This window comes from Camelus ferus, chromosome 13 (genome assembly GCF_009834535.1).
Source record: "Camelus ferus isolate YT-003-E chromosome 13, BCGSAC_Cfer_1.0, whole genome shotgun sequence".
In the NCBI taxonomy this organism is placed as follows: domain Eukaryota; kingdom Metazoa; phylum Chordata; class Mammalia; order Artiodactyla; family Camelidae; genus Camelus; species Camelus ferus.
This window is the reverse complement of record NC_045708.1, coordinates 39,603,747-39,611,040: the sequence shown is the minus strand read 5'-3', so window position 1 is coordinate 39,611,040 and position 7,294 is coordinate 39,603,747.

Below are 7,294 nucleotides of genomic sequence, written 5' to 3'. Positions count from 1 at the left end.
CATCAGGGCAGGCTTCCTGCCAGCAATACTGAAACTGGGCCTCAGTGAATTAACAGCCTCACCACACTCCAAGGAAACTGGCATCAGAGGAAACTTTTTTTTTTAGCTGGAAATGTCAAACATTTGTTCCCTTCTCTAGAACAGACAGTGTGAACCTAGGACTGCTTTGTATTGGTTTTGTGACCTTGAAGTCATGATGACTCTCCTCCCTGGGCTCAGTTCTCACATCTCTAAAATGGGATCATTTTGGAGGGAGGGTATATCTCAAACGGTAGAGCACATGCTTAGCAAGCATGAGGTCCTGGGTTCAATCCTAAGTACCTCCGTTTAAAAAAAAACTAATAATACATAAATAGACCTAATGACCTCCCCCCCAATAAATAAATAAGTAAAATGGGATCATTTTGTAATTTTCCCATAGTAGACACTACTAATACAAGGAAAAGATATTTGTGTAGTCATTTATTTCTTAAAGAATGACTCCAATGCTTCTGGCCTGCAGGACTGTACTGGTGTCCCACAGTTCAGGATAGGACCTTTGGGAGGATGAACAGCCAGAACTTTGGCTTGAGTTGGAGTTTCCTGTAGGACTCCAGGCGGAGACAGCCAGTAGCAGTAGCGTTGTCTGTATCGGATGAGAATGGGGTATGTTTGTATACGCGTGCCCAGCATGTCTCTCTCGCTCGTTCAGTGTACAAATGTGATCACATCTTTGCTTTTCAAATTAACTGCTCAAGCCTCCACCTACCCTTCTTAACAAAAAGTCCAGTATCCCTCTGTTAAGAGACCTGTTTCCTTCCCAGCCAGCTAAGAACTCCCTGAGGACTCCGGGTCTCCCGGGATTGTCCGTACTTCACTGTTGTAATGACTCACCACAATCAGAAGTTGTCACTGTTCAACATCACTCCAGCCAGTGAATGAAGGCCCTTCATTTCCCCAGACAGAACCAGACGGCTAAACACTGCTCTGGAACCAGCCCTCCCCTTCCCTCAGTGGATGGTCCACCAGGCCCCTGTGTCCTGCTACCCTTCTAGGTTTTGCCCTTTCCAGCTCCAGGACCAGGGAAAAGATCATAGGGTCCACCTGCTGGGTATCTCTATGTTCAGATCTAAAGGAGAAGGGGTTGGACAGGGGGGATGTTAAAGGCCCTCCTCTCCCCAGGGGGGCTGGATTCCCATGTAAATTGGCCCATGCTCCCCTCAAATCCTCTGCTTATCAAGGGAGAGGCAGCTCTGCCTAAGACCCTCTTTTCCCAGAACAGTGTAGCCATGGGTGATTCTCAGTCCAGAGACCCTGCACGAAACCAAGAAGGTCAATGCCAAGGCGTCTTGCTCAGGAACTGCATTTCTGTCTTGTGAGACTTCTGCTGCCTAAAGGGTTTGGAAGCCTCTGCATGTGGGTGATGAGTGACGTCACAGAAGCTCTCTCTCAGGTGTTAAGCGTCAGGAGAGCCATGGGCCAAGGAGAGGGCCCTGAGCCCCACCAAGGCTGGGGACAGCACCAGGCTGGAGGCTGAGCAGTCAGACTAGTGGAAGGAGGGCATGGGTCACAGCCAGAGGAACAGGGTTTCAAGGATAGAGGACCAAGAGGGCAGGAAAGAGGCCTGAAAGGGCTCCCTGGGCCAGGCAATTCTAAAGTCACTGGCGGTCTCCACGCAAGTGTGAGGTGGGGTACACAGGGGCCTAAGTGAGGTTGCAGTGGAACTAGGAGTGAGGAAATGAGGCAGGAGGGTGGGTAATTCACCCAAGGAGCGTGTCTGTAGAAACAAGTGAGAGGTGGGGAGGGGAGGGAGGGAGGATCAGCTGTGAAGGTGGCACAGTGAAGGGGTAATTGACTTGAGCGAGGGTGGAAGGAGAGGGATTGAGGGCAAATGTGGGGGAATAACGGGAGGAGAAGGAGAGGAAAGGGAAGGGTAGGTTGGCCCCATCTTGGGTTGTCCTGTGATGCCTGCTTAGCCAGCAGGAAGCCCTGGAGTTGCTGGTTGCTAAACACTGATGCTCGGAGCAGGGGCTGTGCTTGGAGAAGATCCTGGGACTGGGTATTTACATGTAACCGAGCTAGAGATCTCTGGGGCTGATGGTATATCTTAAGCCATCTTAGCAAATGAATACCCATGATCTCATCAAGATATATATTTCCACCCTCTGACTTCTCAACTCTGTCATCTCCACAACAAGCTGAGCCGTCTTCCTGTGCTGAAGAAAGGTAGGACTTGCCTTGGGTGAAGGTATTCATTAACTTGGCCTGCGCTACAAAGATAAAGGTGCCAGTTTCTTTTGGGGAATCAAAATGTTCCAGATAGATTAGATATGGTGATAATTGCACAACTCTGTAAATACACTAAAAAATCATTGAGTTGTACACTTTTTAAACAGGCGAATTTTATCAGATGTAAATTCTATCTCATGGGGGCTGTTAAAAAAAAATCTCACTGCCCAACTAATGTGCAGCCTTCTATGAAGCATCAAGCCAAGGGGAGCAATTGGTTTTCCCACCTATGATGAAAGAGGTCTGTCTTCCTGCAGAATCCAGCTCTCCCAAGCTGCCTACACACATTGCTCTCTAATGTTGACACCCTCAGCCCAGCTCTGCTAGCCCATGCTCCACCAGTCCACTAGGCCAGTGCTGGGCTGAGTTTTTATTACTATGGAACAGAGTTCTGATTACAGAACACCTGACATTCACCGTGGCATCCTCACCATCCAGCAAACTGCCTAACACATGGTAGGTGCCCAGCAGATATTTATTGGATGAATGAAAGAATGACATAGCTGGAAGGAACATAAAGATTTGTGGGTTTTTTCCTCATTAAAAGTTTATTTTTAGTTTTTTTATTGACGTATAGTTAGTTTACAATGTGTCGATTTCTGATGTACAGTATAACATTTTAGTCATATATGTACATACCTATATTTATTTTCATATTCTTTTTTCATTATAGGTGACTACAGATATTGAATATAGTTCTCTGTGCTATACAGTAGGAACTTGTTTTTAATCATTTTATATATATTAGTTAGTATCTGCAAATCTTGAACTCCCAATTTATCCCTTCCCACCCCTCTTCCTCCACTGGTAACCATAAGTTTTCTATGTCTGTGAATCTGTTTCTGTTTTGTAAATAAGTTCATTTGTATCTTTTTTTAAGATTCCACATATGAGTGATATCATATGGTATTTTTCATGAAGATTTGTTTTTAATGTCACTAACTCTAAGAAAACTGATGCTCAGAGAGGTTCATTGAACTGAGATCACTTAGCTGAAGAGTCAGTGAGTTCAGTCCATCATGTACTTAGTGAGCACCTATATAAAGATTTATTCCGAGCACTGTGAGCAAGACCAACATGATAAAGATGAAGTCCTTGCTCTCAACAAATACAGGATCTAAACCACTGCTGTGCACATATTGGAGAAGGGAAGACACACTGGAAACTGTTGAATCAGGCTCTGAGCAGGAGCGTTATATTTCCCCAGTTTCTTTAGTCTTCTTAATTTTATCCCCAATTTACAGCTGAGGACATTTCATCTCAGGGACATGATACACTATGAGATGAAGATTAAGAATTTGAACCCAGATCTATCTGGTGGCAAAAATCTAAGCTCTTTTTCTGACACTATTATAACTCAAGAAATAAAGGCCAAATGAGTTCAAAGGATGTTGCCTGCATCTCTTGGGGAGTTGTTGAAAGTGTTTCATGAGAGAAGTAGGACTGGATCAAAACCTTCGGTTTTTTTTAAATTGAAGTATAGTCCGTTCACAATGTTGTGTCAATTTCTGGTGTACAGCATAATGTTTCAGTCATACTTATACATACATATATTCATTTTCATATTCTTTTTCATTATAGGTTACTACAAGATATTGAATGTAGTTCCCTGTGCTATACAGAAGGAATTTGTTTTTTTATCTATTTTGTATATAGTAGTTAATATTTGCAAATCTCAAACTGCCAATTTATCCATTCCTACCCTTGACTCCTGGTTTATTATAAGCTTATTTACTCTGCCTGTCTGTTCCTATTTTGCAGATAAGTTCATTAATGTTTTCTTGTTTTCTCTCTCTCTCTTTTTTTTTTTTTTTTAGATTCCACATATGAGAAATATCATATGGTATTTTTCTTTCTCTTTCAGGCTTACTTCACTTAGAATGACAGTCTCCAGGTGCATTCATTTTGCTACAAGTGGCATTATTTTACTCTTTTTTATGGCTAAGTAGTATTCAATTTGTGTGTGTGTGTGTGTGTGTGTGTGTGTGTGTGTACGTACACTGCAGCTTCTTTATCCAGTCTTGTCGAAGAACATAGATCAAAAGCTTTTACAGAAAGCCACAGGAAGGAGGGAGAGTAAGGAGATGAGCTTTGGGAAGGTTAACCTATCAGCATATGTATGTAGGCTAGCTTACAAAAATGAGACCCTGGAGGGAGGGAATCAGGAAGTTAGTTGCTGAAATAATGCAGGACCAGAAATGAATGGGTGTTCGGTGGAGTTGGAAAGGAGACAGTGGTTTATATTTCTACCATGTACGTGTGTGGACTGGCTCCATCTGTGCTGTAATTATAAAATTGCTGAGCACATCTATTCAGTAATAACAACAGAAACATTGGCAGAGTCCTTACTACTGAGCACTTTGCTAAGTGTTTTATAAGCACAAATTCATTTACTACTCTTGGCAGCCTTATGCTATTATTATCCCCATTGTACAGGTGAAGAAATTGAGGCTTAGAGCGACTAGGAAACACATATCAGGTCATATAATTAGCAATTACAGAAAATGGGACTCAACCCAGACTGGTTGACTCCACATGCTGTTACACACGTTACATATTCAGCCCTCACAGCCATCTCTTCCTCGCTCAGCCTTCCCTAAAATAACAAGATTTTGATGGAAATTTAAGGGCAGCCTGGTACAGTGGCAAGAGCATGAGACCTGGAGTGACACAGGCCTGAATGTGGAATCCTGGCTTAGCCACTTTCAAGCTGAGTGATTTGGGGCAGGTTACTTGACCTCTCTGAACTTATTCTTTCTGTAAAATGGAGATAAACGGCCAACTTTCCATGGTTGTTGAGAAGACTGAAAACGGGGACATATAGAATACTCTGAGGCAGCGTGTGACACGTAGTAACGTGTTCAATAAATGGTGGTTGTTAAGAATAAGACTAAAGGGACATTCACCTAAGGGCCACGAGGCTGACAATAGGACTAGAGATCAAGCCATGTGAGGGCCAGTGAGGAGCAGTGGCTGGGCTCACTTGGAGAAGGAGCTGTAATTGTCTCCTTCAAATGTAGACAGTGTTGTCAAGTGGCAAAAGGCAGGGAAGACTCAATCTGGGACCAACGAGGGTCGTCTAGGAGTTGCTAACCTTGGAACAGGCTTCTTTGCCAGGTGGTGGGATCTTGTGGTTGGAGGGTTTCCAAAGAAAATCTGTGCCACCCATCCAGAAGGGATGCTTGACACCTGTGGTTCCCAAACTCAGGTGTGTCAGAATCACCTGGGCTGCTGTTAAAGTACAGGTTGCTGGGCCCGCTTCCAGAATTTTTGCTTCATTAGGCCTGGGGTGGGGCCTGAACACTTGCACCCGAGATCAGTTCCCAGGTGCTGCTGCTGCTGTCGGTCCGAGTCCACCTTGGAGAACCACTGCTCTGGAATGCAGTAGTTTCTAAATTCCGGCCCCATTTGGTTGACCCGTAACAATGCTTCCAGAAGTTGCAGTAAAGTCAGAAAAGTTGTGAAGTGAATCAGGTGTGTCACAATGCTAAATGTGTTCAGTTTGAAAGATCCTCCTTCTTTCCGAGACGGTGACCTTCCCACTTTTCTCTGACATTAAAATTTCCTTCCTTTCATGGAAAGGTAATGACAACAGATGGCAGTTCTTCGGTTAATTTATTTCCTGGTTTCTTTACATGTCAAAATAACAAGTTGGCAGCCCTGTAATGGTCTTCAATTTTTAAAAAATCTTTTTGGCCCGTGTACTTCTAAAATCGAGGACATGCTGCTCCTGGGCATGTCAGAGGTCAGACTGAGGGGTTTCTCTAGGAGATCCCTTCCAGAGTTAAGCTCAGGAGTCTTTTATAAAGGAATTACACACCTCTTTACCTGGCTGAACAGCTGACTCGGAACATATTTGACCTTTTATTGATGCTTCAAGCGATTATGATGCCCATCTATTACTATTAAGAGTTGTCAAACCCACAACCATGCCCTCAGGGAGGCTACTTAGGAAAGGGCTGTTTGTCCCACATTAAACCATCCAGATTGCTTCTCTGTTGTGTGTCGCAATCTGACCGCCTCTGCAATTCACTGTCACTCCATCAGCGGTTGTCGTTTTTTTCCTCTACTCATTGTCCACAAAATGGCAGGCCACCAAGCTTATTAAATCAGTGATTTCACTTTACCCGTTAATTTAAGTCAGTCACCTCTGACTTTGGGACCGCTTATGTCTGCCAAGGAATGAGGGCATAGCCTCAGTACATGATCAAAGAGACTTGCCTTCTTCTGTTGGGAAATGGTAATGACAGATAATATTTAGTGGGAACTAAGCACAGGCCAGAACTTACCTAGAGCCGTTAAGTAACTTGGCCAAGGTTAATGCATGGAGGACTGGCTCAAACCAGATTCTGATTCAAACCAGAACCAAGGGAATGAAATTGTACTTCTAAGCTTTACACCGCCTGCCCCCAGGGGTGTTTCTGGTGAGCGGCTGGAGGTCAGAGCCCAGAATAAATGAAAATTCATAGATGTTATTGTTTGTACGTGACGCTTACTTAAATGTTTTTCGAGGAATGTCTCTGATTTTGTTAGAAGAAACTGAAATTATTCTGATTCAAGAATCAAGCTGGGAAGGAGCTGACTTCTGGACACGGGCCCTGTGCTGGGCCCTGGGCACTAGGAGATCCGCAGACAGCTCTTTCGCCCCCGAGGAGCTTACAGCCCGGCTGCAAGAGCAGGAAGCAGGCCTTGGGGGGTTGGGTGGGGAGCAGGAGAACGCTGTTAAAACCTTTTACTGCGCTTTGGCCTGTTGAACTACATGCTTGTGGACTTCGCCAAGGTTGAACAAAGCCCAGACTCATACCAGCTGTGTGTACCTGGTTCACGATAGCTTTCTTAGGAGGTCAAGTGCACTTTATTCTCCTTGTCCAGCTCCCTGACCTCTCCAAACCCTGACATATCGAGGGGACATCAGTGCCTACTTTACAGAGTTGCTTTGAGGGTTGTATTAAGATGATGGGCAGACAAGTCATGCCTGATCCAACAAGTGCTCAATTCTTCTTCTTCTTCTTGTTATTATTAAGCC